This window comes from Sinohyriopsis cumingii, chromosome 19, assembly GCF_028554795.1.
Source record: "Sinohyriopsis cumingii isolate HCF-2022 chromosome 19, ASM2855479v2, whole genome shotgun sequence".
NCBI classification, from domain to species: domain Eukaryota; kingdom Metazoa; phylum Mollusca; class Bivalvia; order Unionida; family Unionidae; genus Sinohyriopsis; species Sinohyriopsis cumingii.
Genome location: NC_142979.1, coordinates 22795793 through 22810580, shown reverse-complemented (window position 1 = coordinate 22810580; position 14788 = coordinate 22795793). Strand labels below are relative to the sequence as shown.

The following is a 14788-nucleotide window of genomic DNA, read 5'->3' as shown; positions in this document are numbered from 1 at the left end:
AGGAAGTGAAAATGACCAAGTAGAGCTAGCACTTTTTTGAAAGGTGCACATTTGAAGTAAGGCCAAGCTGTATACTCTATAACCCATAGTACACCCATCAATCATACACCAAAATAAAGGGAATTAAAGGTTCTTTGCATTATACCTAAGATATACAAGGTCTTTTTTAAATAGCCAGTATAACCAGTGAGGAAAGCCGGGGACATTCTTTTTCTTTAAAATCCTAACCCTATGCAAAATGCGAAACTGTATAGCGCCACCTTAAAGAAAATAAAAAAATGTTTGCAATTATTTTTTTTTATTTTCATATAATTATGTATGATGTTCTGAATAAAATGGTACATTCATATTGCATTTAAGCATGAAAATAAGCTAATTATGATCATTTTTCTCTTGCTTACATAATTTGCCATGAGGTATGTTTGTGTGAGTAGTGACCTTAATTATGGGGAAATTAGAAGACTTAGAATATGGGAATAGAGTCAACTTAAATTTAAAACTGTTGCAATAAGTGACAGAAATATATGATGAAAATGTTTCTTTTCATTTATTTGCAATGAAATAAAAAAAATGAATGAAGAGAAAGTGAATTCGCTTCTTCCATATTAAACAATAGGCAAATATGTTACACTTTGACCTTTGACCTTTATGAAGCTGATGAGTTACCTCCCTTTTTTAATTGTAAAATTCATTGTTGATATCTCAGAAATAATTCTGGCTAGTTTCATGTTCCTGTCATTCAGCATAACATTGGTTGCTATGTTTACAAAATGTAATGTGCATTCTTAAAATAGCTCACTTTTATCATGGGGGGGGGGTAGGCTGGACTTGTTAGAGACTCTGACACTCATAAATACTGTTCTGTGCGGAAAAAGGCAGGAGAATTATTCATAAGGATTGTTTTGATGCTTGCGACTTAAATGTTTCAGCCATATAAACATAATTAAATCATAAAAAAATAATACCTACATCTTCTTTATGGTGGCGCTCACCAGATAATATGTACTTTTGAGAGAGTGACGTATGTAAGGTGAAGTAGTTCGCATTTAAAACATGCAGAGTAGAGGGAATGTTTGCATACCTCTATGCTACATTAATGTAATGTGGATGATATTTCTTTTGGATATTGTACTTTTGGAAATTTTACATGATTTAAGCACACTGCTAACTAAAATGACTGCTCCCTTGTGTTAAAAAATCAGTCTGAATTAGTCTAAAGTGCACTATACATAGCAGCTATTAAAATAGGGCAAATGAATTTTGCCAGACTAGACAATACCAGCTTCTGAAAGTGCAATGAATGAATTACCAAATATATAAAATGTAAAAAAAGTTATCGGCTCTTTTTTATACAATTGACCTCTGAAGTTCAGGAAGTGAAAATGACCAAGTAGAGCTAGCACTTTTTTGAAAGGTGCACATTTGAAGTAAGGCCAAGCTGTATACTCTATAACCCATAGTACACCCATCAATCATACACCAAAATAAAGGGAATTAAAGGTTCTTTGCATTATACCTAAGATATACAAGGTCTTTTTTAAATAGCCAGTATAACCAGTGAGGAAAGCCGGGGACATTCTTTTTCTTTAAAATCCTAACCCTATGCAAAATGCGAAACTGTATAGCGCCACCTTAAAGAAAATAAAAAAATGTTTGCAATTATTTTTTTTTATTTTCATATAATTATGTATGATGTTCTGAATAAAATGGTACATTCATATTGCATTTAAGCATGAAAATAAGCTAATTATGATCATTTTTCTCTTGCTTACATAATTTGCCATGAGGTATGTTTGTGTGAGTAGTGACCTTAATTATGGGGAAATTAGAAGACTTAGAATATGGGAATAGAGTCAACTTAAATTTAAAACTGTTGCAATAAGTGACAGAAATATATGATGAAAATGTTTCTTTTCATTTATTTGCAATGAAATAAAAAAAATGAATGAAGAGAAAGTGAATTCGCTTCTTCCATATTAAACAATAGGCAAATATGTTACACTTTGACCTTTGACCTTTATGAAGCTGATGAGTTACCTCCCTTTTTTAATTGTAAAATTCATTGTTGATATCTCAGAAATAATTCTGGCTAGTTTCATGTTCCTGTCATTCAGCATAACATTGGTTGCTATGTTTACAAAATGTAATGTGCATTCTTAAAATAGCTCACTTTTATCATGGGGGGGGGGTAGGCTGGACTTGTTAGAGACTCTGACACTCATAAATACTGTTCTGTGCGGAAAAAGGCAGGAGAATTATTCATAAGGATTGTTTTGATGCTTGCGACTTAAATGTTTCAGCCATATAAACATAATTAATCATAAAAAAATAATACCTACATCTTCTTTATGGTGGCGCTCACCAGATAATATGTACTTTTGAGAGAGTGACGTATGTAAGGTGAAGTAGTTCGCATTTAAAACATGCAGAGTAGAGGGAATGTTTGCATACCTCTATGCTACATTAATGTAATGTGGATGATATTTCTTTTGGATATTGTACTTTTGGAAATTTTACATGATTTAAGCACACTGCTAACTAAAATGACTGCTCCCTTGTGTTAAAAAATCAGTCTGAATTAGTCTAAAGTGCACTATACATAGCAGCTATTAAAATAGGGCAAATGAATTTTGCCAGACTAGACAATACCAGCTTCTGAAAGTGCAATGAATGAATTACCAAATATATAAAATGTAAAAAAAGTTATCGGCTCTTTTTTATACAATTGACCTCTGAAGTTCAGGAAGTGAAAATGACCAAGTAGAGCTAGCACTTTTTTGAAAGGTGCACATTTGAAGTAAGGCCAAGCTGTATACTCTATAACCCATAGTACACCCATCAATCATACACCAAAATAAAGGGAATTAAAGGTTCTTTGCATTATACCTAAGATATACAAGGTCTTTTTTAAATAGCCAGTATAACCAGTGAGGAAAGCCGGGGACATTCTTTTTCTTTAAAATCCTAACCCTATGCAAAATGCGAAACTGTATAGCGCCACCTTAAAGAAAATAAAAAAATGTTTGCAATTATTTTTTTTTATTTTCATATAATTATGTATGATGTTCTGAATAAAATGGTACATTCATATTGCATTTAAGCATGAAAATAAGCTAATTATGATCATTTTTCTCTTGCTTACATAATTTGCCATGAGGTATGTTTGTGTGAGTAGTGACCTTAATTATGGGGAAATTAGAAGACTTAGAATATGGGAATAGAGTCAACTTAAATTTAAAACTGTTGCAATAAGTGACAGAAATATATGATGAAAATGTTTCTTTTCATTTATTTGCAATGAAATAAAAAAAATGAATGAAGAGAAAGTGAATTCGCTTCTTCCATATTAAACAATAGGCAAATATGTTACACTTTGACCTTTGACCTTTATGAAGCTGATGAGTTACCTCCCTTTTTTAATTGTAAAATTCATTGTTGATATCTCAGAAATAATTCTGGCTAGTTTCATGTTCCTGTCATTCAGCATAACATTGGTTGCTATGTTTACAAAATGTAATGTGCATTCTTAAAATAGCTCACTTTTATCATGGGGGGGGGGTAGGCTGGACTTGTTAGAGACTCTGACACTCATAAATACTGTTCTGTGCGGAAAAAGGCAGGAGAATTATTCATAAGGATTGTTTTGATGCTTGCGACTTAAATGTTTCAGCCATATAAACATAATTAAATCATAAAAAAATAATACCTACATCTTCTTTATGGTGGCGCTCACCAGATAATATGTACTTTTGAGAGAGTGACGTATGTAAGGTGAAGTAGTTCGCATTTAAAACATGCAGAGTAGAGGGAATGTTTGCATACCTCTATGCTACATTAATGTAATGTGGATGATATTTCTTTTGGATATTGTACTTTTGGAAATTTTACATGATTTAAGCACACTGCTAACTAAAATGACTGCTCCCTTGTGTTAAAAAATCAGTCTGAATTAGTCTAAAGTGCACTATACATAGCAGCTATTAAAATAGGGCAAATGAATTTTGCCAGACTAGACAATACCAGCTTCTGAAAGTGCAATGAATGAATTACCAAATATATAAAATGTAAAAAAAGTTATCGGCTCTTTTTTATACAATTGACCTCTGAAGTTCAGGAAGTGAAAATGACCAAGTAGAGCTAGCACTTTTTTGAAAGGTGCACATTTGAAGTAAGGCCAAGCTGTATACTCTATAACCCATAGTACACCCATCAATCATACACCAAAATAAAGGGAATTAAAGGTTCTTTGCATTATACCTAAGATATACAAGGTCTTTTTTAAATAGCCAGTATAACCAGTGAGGAAAGCCGGGGACATTCTTTTTCTTTAAAATCCTAACCCTATGCAAAATGCGAAACTGTATAGCGCCACCTTAAAGAAAATAAAAAAATGTTTGCAATTATTTTTTTTTATTTTCATATAATTATGTATGATGTTCTGAATAAAATGGTACATTCATATTGCATTTAAGCATGAAAATAAGCTAATTATGATCATTTTTCTCTTGCTTACATAATTTGCCATGAGGTATGTTTGTGTGAGTAGTGACCTTAATTATGGGGAAATTAGAAGACTTAGAATATGGGAATAGAGTCAACTTAAATTTAAAACTGTTGCAATAAGTGACAGAAATATATGATGAAAATGTTTCTTTTCATTTATTTGCAATGAAATAAAAAAAATGAATGAAGAGAAAGTGAATTCGCTTCTTCCATATTAAACAATAGGCAAATATGTTACACTTTGACCTTTGACCTTTATGAAGCTGATGAGTTACCTCCCTTTTTTAATTGTAAAATTCATTGTTGATATCTCAGAAATAATTCTGGCTAGTTTCATGTTCCTGTCATTCAGCATAACATTGGTTGCTATGTTTACAAAATGTAATGTGCATTCTTAAAATAGCTCACTTTTATCATGGGGGGGGGGTAGGCTGGACTTGTTAGAGACTCTGACACTCATAAATACTGTTCTGTGCGGAAAAAGGCAGGAGAATTATTCATAAGGATTGTTTTGATGCTTGCGACTTAAATGTTTCAGCCATATAAACATAATTAAATCATAAAAAAATAATACCTACATCTTCTTTATGGTGGCGCTCACCAGATAATATGTACTTTTGAGAGAGTGACGTATGTAAGGTGAAGTAGTTCGCATTTAAAACATGCAGAGTAGAGGGAATGTTTGCATACCTCTATGCTACATTAATGTAATGTGGATGATATTTCTTTTGGATATTGTACTTTTGGAAATTTTACATGATTTAAGCACACTGCTAACTAAAATGACTGCTCCCTTGTGTTAAAAAATCAGTCTGAATTAGTCTAAAGTGCACTATACATAGCAGCTATTAAAATAGGGCAAATGAATTTTGCCAGACTAGACAATACCAGCTTCTGAAAGTGCAATGAATGAATTACCAAATATATAAAATGTAAAAAAAGTTATCGGCTCTTTTTTATACAATTGACCTCTGAAGTTCAGGAAGTGAAAATGACCAAGTAGAGCTAGCACTTTTTTGAAAGGTGCACATTTGAAGTAAGGCCAAGCTGTATACTCTATAACCCATAGTACACCCATCAATCATACACCAAAATAAAGGGAATTAAAGGTTCTTTGCATTATACCTAAGATATACAAGGTCTTTTTTAAATAGCCAGTATAACCAGTGAGGAAAGCCGGGGACATTCTTTTTCTTTAAAATCCTAACCCTATGCAAAATGCGAAACTGTACAGCGCCACCTTAAAGAAAATAAAAAAATGTTTGCAATTATTTTTTTTATTTTCATATAATTATGTATGATGTTCTGAATAAAATGGTACATTCATATTGCATTTAAGCATGAAAATAAGCTAATTATGATCATTTTTCTCTTGCTTACATAATTTGCCATGAGGTATGTTTGTGTGAGTAGTGACCTTAATTATGGGGAAATTAGAAGACTTAGAATATGGGAATAGAGTCAACTTAAATTTAAAACTGTTGCAATAAGTGACAGAAATATATGATGAAAATGTTTCTTTTCATTTATTTGCAATGAAATAAAAAAAATGAATGAAGAGAAAGTGAATTCGCTTCTTCCATATTAAACAATAGGCAAATATGTTACACTTTGACCTTTGACCTTTATGAAGCTGATGAGTTACCTCCCTTTTTTAATTGTAAAATTCATTGTTGATATCTCAGAAATAATTCTGGCTAGTTTCATGTTCCTGTCATTCAGCATAACATTGGTTGCTATGTTTACAAAATGTAATGTGCATTCTTAAAATAGCTCACTTTTATCATGGGGGGGGGGTAGGCTGGACTTGTTAGAGACTCTAACACTCATAAATACTGTTCTGTGCGGAAAAAGGCAGGAGAATTATTCATAAGGATTGTTTTGATGCTTGCGACTTAAATGTTTCAGCCATATAAACATAATTAAATCATAAAAAAATAATACCTACATCTTCTTTATGGTGGCGCTCACCAGATAATATGTACTTTTGAGAGAGTGACGTATGTAAGGTGAAGTAGTTCGCATTTAAAACATGCAGAGTAGAGGGAATGTTTGCATACCTCTATGCTACATTAATGTAATGTGGATGATATTTCTTTTGGATATTGTACTTTTGGAAATTTTACATGATTTAAGCACACTGCTAACTAAAATGACTGCTCCCTTGTGTTAAAAAATCAGTCTGAATTAGTCTAAAGTGCACTATACATAGCAGCTATTAAAATAGGGCAAATGAATTTTGCCAGACTAGACAATACCAGCTTCTGAAAGTGCAATGAATGAATTACCAAATATATAAAATGTAAAAAAAGTTATCGGCTCTTTTTTATACAATTGACCTCTGAAGTTCAGGAAGTGAAAATGACCAAGTAGAGCTAGCACTTTTTTGAAAGGTGCACATTTGAAGTAAGGCCAAGCTGTATACTCTATAACCCATAGTACACCCATCAATCATACACCAAAATAAAGGGAATTAAAGGTTCTTTGCATTATACCTAAGATATACAAGGTCTTTTTTAAATAGCCAGTATAACCAGTGAGGAAAGCCGGGGACATTCTTTTTCTTTAAAATCCTAACCCTATGCAAAATGCGAAACTGTATAGCGCCACCTTAAAGAAAATAAAAAAATGTTTGCAATTATTTTTTTTTATTTTCATATAATTATGTATGATGTTCTGAATAAAATGGTACATTCATATTGCATTTAAGCATGAAAATAAGCTAATTATGATCATTTTTCTCTTGCTTACATAATTTGCCATGAGGTATGTTTGTGTGAGTAGTGACCTTAATTATGGGGAAATTAGAAGACTTAGAATATGGGAATAGAGTCAACTTAAATTTAAAACTGTTGCAATAAGTGACAGAAATATATGATGAAAATGTTTCTTTTCATTTATTTGCAATGAAATAAAAAAAATGAATGAAGAGAAAGTGAATTCGCTTCTTCCATATTAAACAATAGGCAAATATGTTACACTTTGACCTTTGACCTTTATGAAGCTGATGAGTTACCTCCCTTTTTTAATTGTAAAATTCATTGTTGATATCTCAGAAATAATTCTGGCTAGTTTCATGTTCCTGTCATTCAGCATAACATTGGTTGCTATGTTTACAAAATGTAATGTGCATTCTTAAAATAGCTCACTTTTATCATGGGGGGGGGGTAGGCTGGACTTGTTAGAGACTCTGACACTCATAAATACTGTTCTGTGCGGAAAAAGGCAGGAGAATTATTCATAAGGATTGTTTTGATGCTTGCGACTTAAATGTTTCAGCCATATAAACATAATTAAATCATAAAAAAATAATACCTACATCTTCTTTATGGTGGCGCTCACCAGATAATATGTACTTTTGAGAGAGTGACGTATGTAAGGTGAAGTAGTTCGCATTTAAAACATGCAGAGTAGAGGGAATGTTTGCATACCTCTATGCTACATTAATGTAATGTGGATGATATTTCTTTTGGATATTGTACTTTTGGAAATTTTACATGATTTAAGCACACTGCTAACTAAAATGACTGCTCCCTTGTGTTAAAAAATCAGTCTGAATTAGTCTAAAGTGCACTATACATAGCAGCTATTAAAATAGGGCAAATGAATTTTGCCAGACTAGACAATACCAGCTTCTGAAAGTGCAATGAATGAATTACCAAATATATAAAATGTAAAAAAAGTTATCGGCTCTTTTTTATACAATTGACCTCTGAAGTTCAGGAAGTGAAAATGACCAAGTAGAGCTAGCACTTTTTTGAAAGGTGCACATTTGAAGTAAGGCCAAGCTGTATACTCTATAACCCATAGTACACCCATCAATCATACACCAAAATAAAGGGAATTAAAGGTTCTTTGCATTATACCTAAGATATACAAGGTCTTTTTTAAATAGCCAGTATAACCAGTGAGGAAAGCCGGGGACATTCTTTTTCTTTAAAATCCTAACCCTATGCAAAATGCGAAACTGTACAGCGCCACCTTAAAGAAAATAAAAAAATGTTTGCAATTATTTTTTTTTATTTTCATATAATTATGTATGATGTTCTGAATAAAATGGTACATTCATATTGCATTTAAGCATGAAAATAAGCTAATTATGATCATTTTTCTCTTGCTTACATAATTTGCCATGAGGTATGTTTGTGTGAGTAGTGACCTTAATTATGGGGAAATTAGAAGACTTAGAATATGGGAATAGAGTCAACTTAAATTTAAAACTGTTGCAATAAGTGACAGAAATATATGATGAAAATGTTTCTTTTCATTTATTTGCAATGAAATAAAAAAAATGAATGAAGAGAAAGTGAATTCGCTTCTTCCATATTAAACAATAGGCAAATATGTTACACTTTGACCTTTGACCTTTATGAAGCTGATGAGTTACCTCCCTTTTTTAATTGTAAAATTCATTGTTGATATCTCAGAAATAATTCTGGCTAGTTTCATGTTCCTGTCATTCAGCATAACATTGGTTGCTATGTTTACAAAATGTAATGTGCATTCTTAAAATAGCTCACTTTTATCATGGGGGGGGGTAGGCTGGACTTGTTAGAGACTCTGACACTCATAAATACTGTTCTGTGCGGAAAAAGGCAGGAGAATTATTCATAAGGATTGTTTTGATGCTTGCGACTTAAATGTTTCAGCCATATAAACATAATTAAATCATAAAAAAATAATACCTACATCTTCTTTATGGTGGCGCTCACCAGATAATATGTACTTTTGAGAGAGTGACGTATGTAAGGTGAAGTAGTTCGCATTTAAAACATGCAGAGTAGAGGGAATGTTTGCATACCTCTATGCTACATTAATGTAATGTGGATGATATTTCTTTTGGATATTGTACTTTTGGAAATTTTACATGATTTAAGCACACTGCTAACTAAAATGACTGCTCCCTTGTGTTAAAAAATCAGTCTGAATTAGTCTAAAGTGCACTATACATAGCAGCTATTAAAATAGGGCAAATGAATTTTGCCAGACTAGACAATACCAGCTTCTGAAAGTGCAATGAATGAATTACCAAATATATAAAATGTAAAAAAAGTTATCGGCTCTTTTTTATACAATTGACCTCTGAAGTTCAGGAAGTGAAAATGACCAAGTAGAGCTAGCACTTTTTTGAAAGGTGCACATTTGAAGTAAGGCCAAGCTGTATACTCTATAACCCATAGTACACCCATCAATCATACACCAAAATAAAGGGAATTAAAGGTTCTTTGCATTATACCTAAGATATACAAGGTCTTTTTTAAATAGCCAGTATAACCAGTGAGGAAAGCCGGGGACATTCTTTTTCTTTAAAATCCTAACCCTATGCAAAATGCGAAACTGTATAGCGCCACCTTAAAGAAAATAAAAAAATGTTTGCAATTATTTTTTTTTATTTTCATATAATTATGTATGATGTTCTGAATAAAATGGTACATTCATATTGCATTTAAGCATGAAAATAAGCTAATTATGATCATTTTTCTCTTGCTTACATAATTTGCCATGAGGTATGTTTGTGTGAGTAGTGACCTTAATTATGGGGAAATTAGAAGACTTAGAATATGGGAATAGAGTCAACTTAAATTTAAAACTGTTGCAATAAGTGACAGAAATATATGATGAAAATGTTTCTTTTCATTTATTTGCAATGAAATAAAAAAAATGAATGAAGAGAAAGTGAATTCGCTTCTTCCATATTAAACAATAGGCAAATATGTTACACTTTGACCTTTGACCTTTATGAAGCTGATGAGTTACCTCCCTTTTTTAATTGTAAAATTCATTGTTGATATCTCAGAAATAATTCTGGCTAGTTTCATGTTCCTGTCATTCAGCATAACATTGGTTGCTATGTTTACAAAATGTAATGTGCATTCTTAAAATAGCTCACTTTTATCATGGGGGGGGGGTAGGCTGGACTTGTTAGAGACTCTGACACTCATAAATACTGTTCTGTGCGGAAAAAGGCAGGAGAATTATTCATAAGGATTGTTTTGATGCTTGCGACTTAAATGTTTCAGCCATATAAACATAATTAAATCATAAAAAAATAATACCTACATCTTCTTTATGGTGGCGCTCACCAGATAATATGTACTTTTGAGAGAGTGACGTATGTAAGGTGAAGTAGTTCGCATTTAAAACATGCAGAGTAGAGGGAATGTTTGCATACCTCTATGCTACATTAATGTAATGTGGATGATATTTCTTTTGGATATTGTACTTTTGGAAATTTTACATGATTTAAGCACACTGCTAACTAAAATGACTGCTCCCTTGTGTTAAAAAATCAGTCTGAATTAGTCTAAAGTGCACTATACATAGCAGCTATTAAAATAGGGCAAATGAATTTTGCCAGACTAGACAATACCAGCTTCTGAAAGTGCAATGAATGAATTACCAAATATATAAAATGTAAAAAAAGTTATCGGCTCTTTTTTATACAATTGACCTCTGAAGTTCAGGAAGTGAAAATGACCAAGTAGAGCTAGCACTTTTTTGAAAGGTGCACATTTGAAGTAAGGCCAAGCTGTATACTCTATAACCCATAGTACACCCATCAATCATACACCAAAATAAAGGGAATTAAAGGTTCTTTGCATTATACCTAAGATATACAAGGTCTTTTTTAAATAGCCAGTATAACCAGTGAGGAAAGCCGGGGACATTCTTTTTCTTTAAAATCCTAACCCTATGCAAAATGCGAAACTGTATAGCGCCACCTTAAAGAAAATAAAAAAATGTTTGCAATTATTTTTTTTTATTTTCATATAATTATGTATGATGTTCTGAATAAAATGGTACATTCATATTGCATTTAAGCATGAAAATAAGCTAATTATGATCATTTTTCTCTTGCTTACATAATTTGCCATGAGGTATGTTTGTGTGAGTAGTGACCTTAATTATGGGGAAATTAGAAGACTTAGAATATGGGAATAGAGTCAACTTAAATTTAAAACTGTTGCAATAAGTGACAGAAATATATGATGAAAATGTTTCTTTTCATTTATTTGCAATGAAATAAAAAAAATGAATGAAGAGAAAGTGAATTCGCTTCTTCCATATTAAACAATAGGCAAATATGTTACACTTTGACCTTTGACCTTTATGAAGCTGATGAGTTACCTCCCTTTTTTAATTGTAAAATTCATTGTTGATATCTCAGAAATAATTCTGGCTAGTTTCATGTTCCTGTCATTCAGCATAACATTGGTTGCTATGTTTACAAAATGTAATGTGCATTCTTAAAATAGCTCACTTTTATCATGGGGGGGGGGTAGGCTGGACTTGTTAGAGACTCTGACACTCATAAATACTGTTCTGTGCGGAAAAAGGCAGGAGAATTATTCATAAGGATTGTTTTGATGCTTGCGACTTAAATGTTTCAGCCATATAAACATAATTAAATCATAAAAAAATAATACCTACATCTTCTTTATGGTGGCGCTCACCAGATAATATGTACTTTTGAGAGAGTGACGTATGTAAGGTGAAGTAGTTCGCATTTAAAACATGCAGAGTAGAGGGAATGTTTGCATACCTCTATGCTACATTAATGTAATGTGGATGATATTTCTTTTGGATATTGTACTTTTGGAAATTTTACATGATTTAAGCACACTGCTAACTAAAATGACTGCTCCCTTGTGTTAAAAAATCAGTCTGAATTAGTCTAAAGTGCACTATACATAGCAGCTATTAAAATAGGGCAAATGAATTTTGCCAGACTAGACAATACCAGCTTCTGAAAGTGCAATGAATGAATTACCAAATATATAAAATGTAAAAAAAGTTATCGGCTCTTTTTTATACAATTGACCTCTGAAGTTCAGGAAGTGAAAATGACCAAGTAGAGCTAGCACTTTTTTGAAAGGTGCACATTTGAAGTAAGGCCAAGCTGTATACTCTATAACCCATAGTACACCCATCAATCATACACCAAAATAAAGGGAATTAAAGGTTCTTTGCATTATACCTAAGATATACAAGGTCTTTTTTAAATAGCCAGTATAACCAGTGAGGAAAGCCGGGGACATTCTTTTTCTTTAAAATCCTAACCCTATGCAAAATGCGAAACTGTATAGCGCCACCTTAAAGAAAATAAAAAAATGTTTGCAATTATTTTTTTTTATTTTCATATAATTATGTATGATGTTCTGAATAAAATGGTACATTCATATTGCATTTAAGCATGAAAATAAGCTAATTATGATCATTTTTCTCTTGCTTACATAATTTGCCATGAGGTATGTTTGTGTGAGTAGTGACCTTAATTATGGGGAAATTAGAAGACTTAGAATATGGGAATAGAGTCAACTTAAATTTAAAACTGTTGCAATAAGTGACAGAAATATATGATGAAAATGTTTCTTTTCATTTATTTGCAATGAAATAAAAAAAATGAATGAAGAGAAAGTGAATTCGCTTCTTCCATATTAAACAATAGGCAAATATGTTACACTTTGACCTTTGACCTTTATGAAGCTGATGAGTTACCTCCCTTTTTTAATTGTAAAATTCATTGTTGATATCTCAGAAATAATTCTGGCTAGTTTCATGTTCCTGTCATTCAGCATAACATTGGTTGCTATGTTTACAAAATGTAATGTGCATTCTTAAAATAGCTCACTTTTATCATGGGGGGGGGGTAGGCTGGACTTGTTAGAGACTCTGACACTCATAAATACTGTTCTGTGCGGAAAAAGGCAGGAGAATTATTCATAAGGATTGTTTTGATGCTTGCGACTTAAATGTTTCAGCCATATAAACATAATTAAATCATAAAAAAATAATACCTACATCTTCTTTATGGTGGCGCTCACCAGATAATATGTACTTTTGAGAGAGTGACGTATGTAAGGTGAAGTAGTTCGCATTTAAAACATGCAGAGTAGAGGGAATGTTTGCATACCTCTATGCTACATTAATGTAATGTGGATGATATTTCTTTTGGATATTGTACTTTTGGAAATTTTACATGATTTAAGCACACTGCTAACTAAAATGACTGCTCCCTTGTGTTAAAAAATCAGTCTGAATTAGTCTAAAGTGCACTATACATAGCAGCTATTAAAATAGGGCAAATGAATTTTGCCAGACTAGACAATACCAGCTTCTGAAAGTGCAATGAATGAATTACCAAATATATAAAATGTAAAAAAAGTTATCGGCTCTTTTTTATACAATTGACCTCTGAAGTTCAGGAAGTGAAAATGACCAAGTAGAGCTAGCACTTTTTTGAAAGGTGCACATTTGAAGTAAGGCCAAGCTGTATACTCTATAACCCATAGTACACCCATCAATCATACACCAAAATAAAGGGAATTAAAGGTTCTTTGCATTATACCTAAGATATACAAGGTCTTTTTTAAATAGCCAGTATAACCAGTGAGGAAAGCCGGGGACATTCTTTTTCTTTAAAATCCTAACCCTATGCAAAATGCGAAACTGTATAGCGCCACCTAAATGAGGCTGATCTTTTTTAGCACAAGGAAGCAGCCATTTTTGTAAGCAACAATACGAGCCGCTCTAGATCCAATCACTCCCGTCCACACGATACAAATAAAGACAGTCCCTGCTATGAACATCCATAAACGTTATACAAACCCATTTTGTACCATACAGTATTACTATAATATGACTGCCTCTGATTCGGATACAAAACTTTAATTTCTTCTTTATTCCGTTTTCTACCTCTTTCCCGGGAGTTGAACCTTCATACGTTTTAATAGTATGGTTCCCTGTTTCAAATTCTCATTGAACAGTAGTATTCAAAAGGGTACGGGACGTAGACCATTGACTCATCGCCCTTCACTTTGCACACGATCCTTAAGTTATTCCCGTAAGGTCCGACTTAAAGGAGACTAGAAATCAAAATTTTCCTTTTACGTATGTAATTCTCTACAGATTTTAATTCGACTGCAATGTTTATAAATTAAATATCGTAAGCGGGTAGTGATTATATTGCGTGGAAGATACCACGATTCCGTAAATTGCCGAGTTTTTCCGAGTTTTGATGAGACGACAGATCACGTGGTACCGTGACGCTATACTAGGTAGTCCTCGAATACAAACATAAACATTGGCGAGCGAGGCAGACAGGAGACCTCATTTGGGTTGCACATTCAACAGTTGAATCTGCAATCTGATATAATAGTTTATGTACTGTACTTATAAGTGCTAAAATAAATTTGTTAGGCACCGGCCCCGGGCTGGTGACTTAAATAAACTAAAAGTCCTGAATGAAATTCCACAAGCCCGGACGGTTCATACCTGTCAACTC

At 32.6% G+C, this 14788-nt stretch overlaps 1 long non-coding RNA gene across 1 annotated transcript in view; it reads right to left on the bottom strand.

The window, feature by feature from the left end:
- Window positions 1-14262, bottom strand: part of LOC149775270 (uncharacterized) — a 74750-nt gene extending 60488 nt beyond the window's left edge. Inside the window, exon 1 of the long non-coding RNA XR_016416517.1 lies at window positions 14113-14262. This is a non-coding gene — a long non-coding RNA (uncharacterized LOC149775270). The remainder of the gene's footprint in view (window positions 1-14112) is intronic.
- Window positions 14263-14788: the final 526 nt, after the last annotated feature.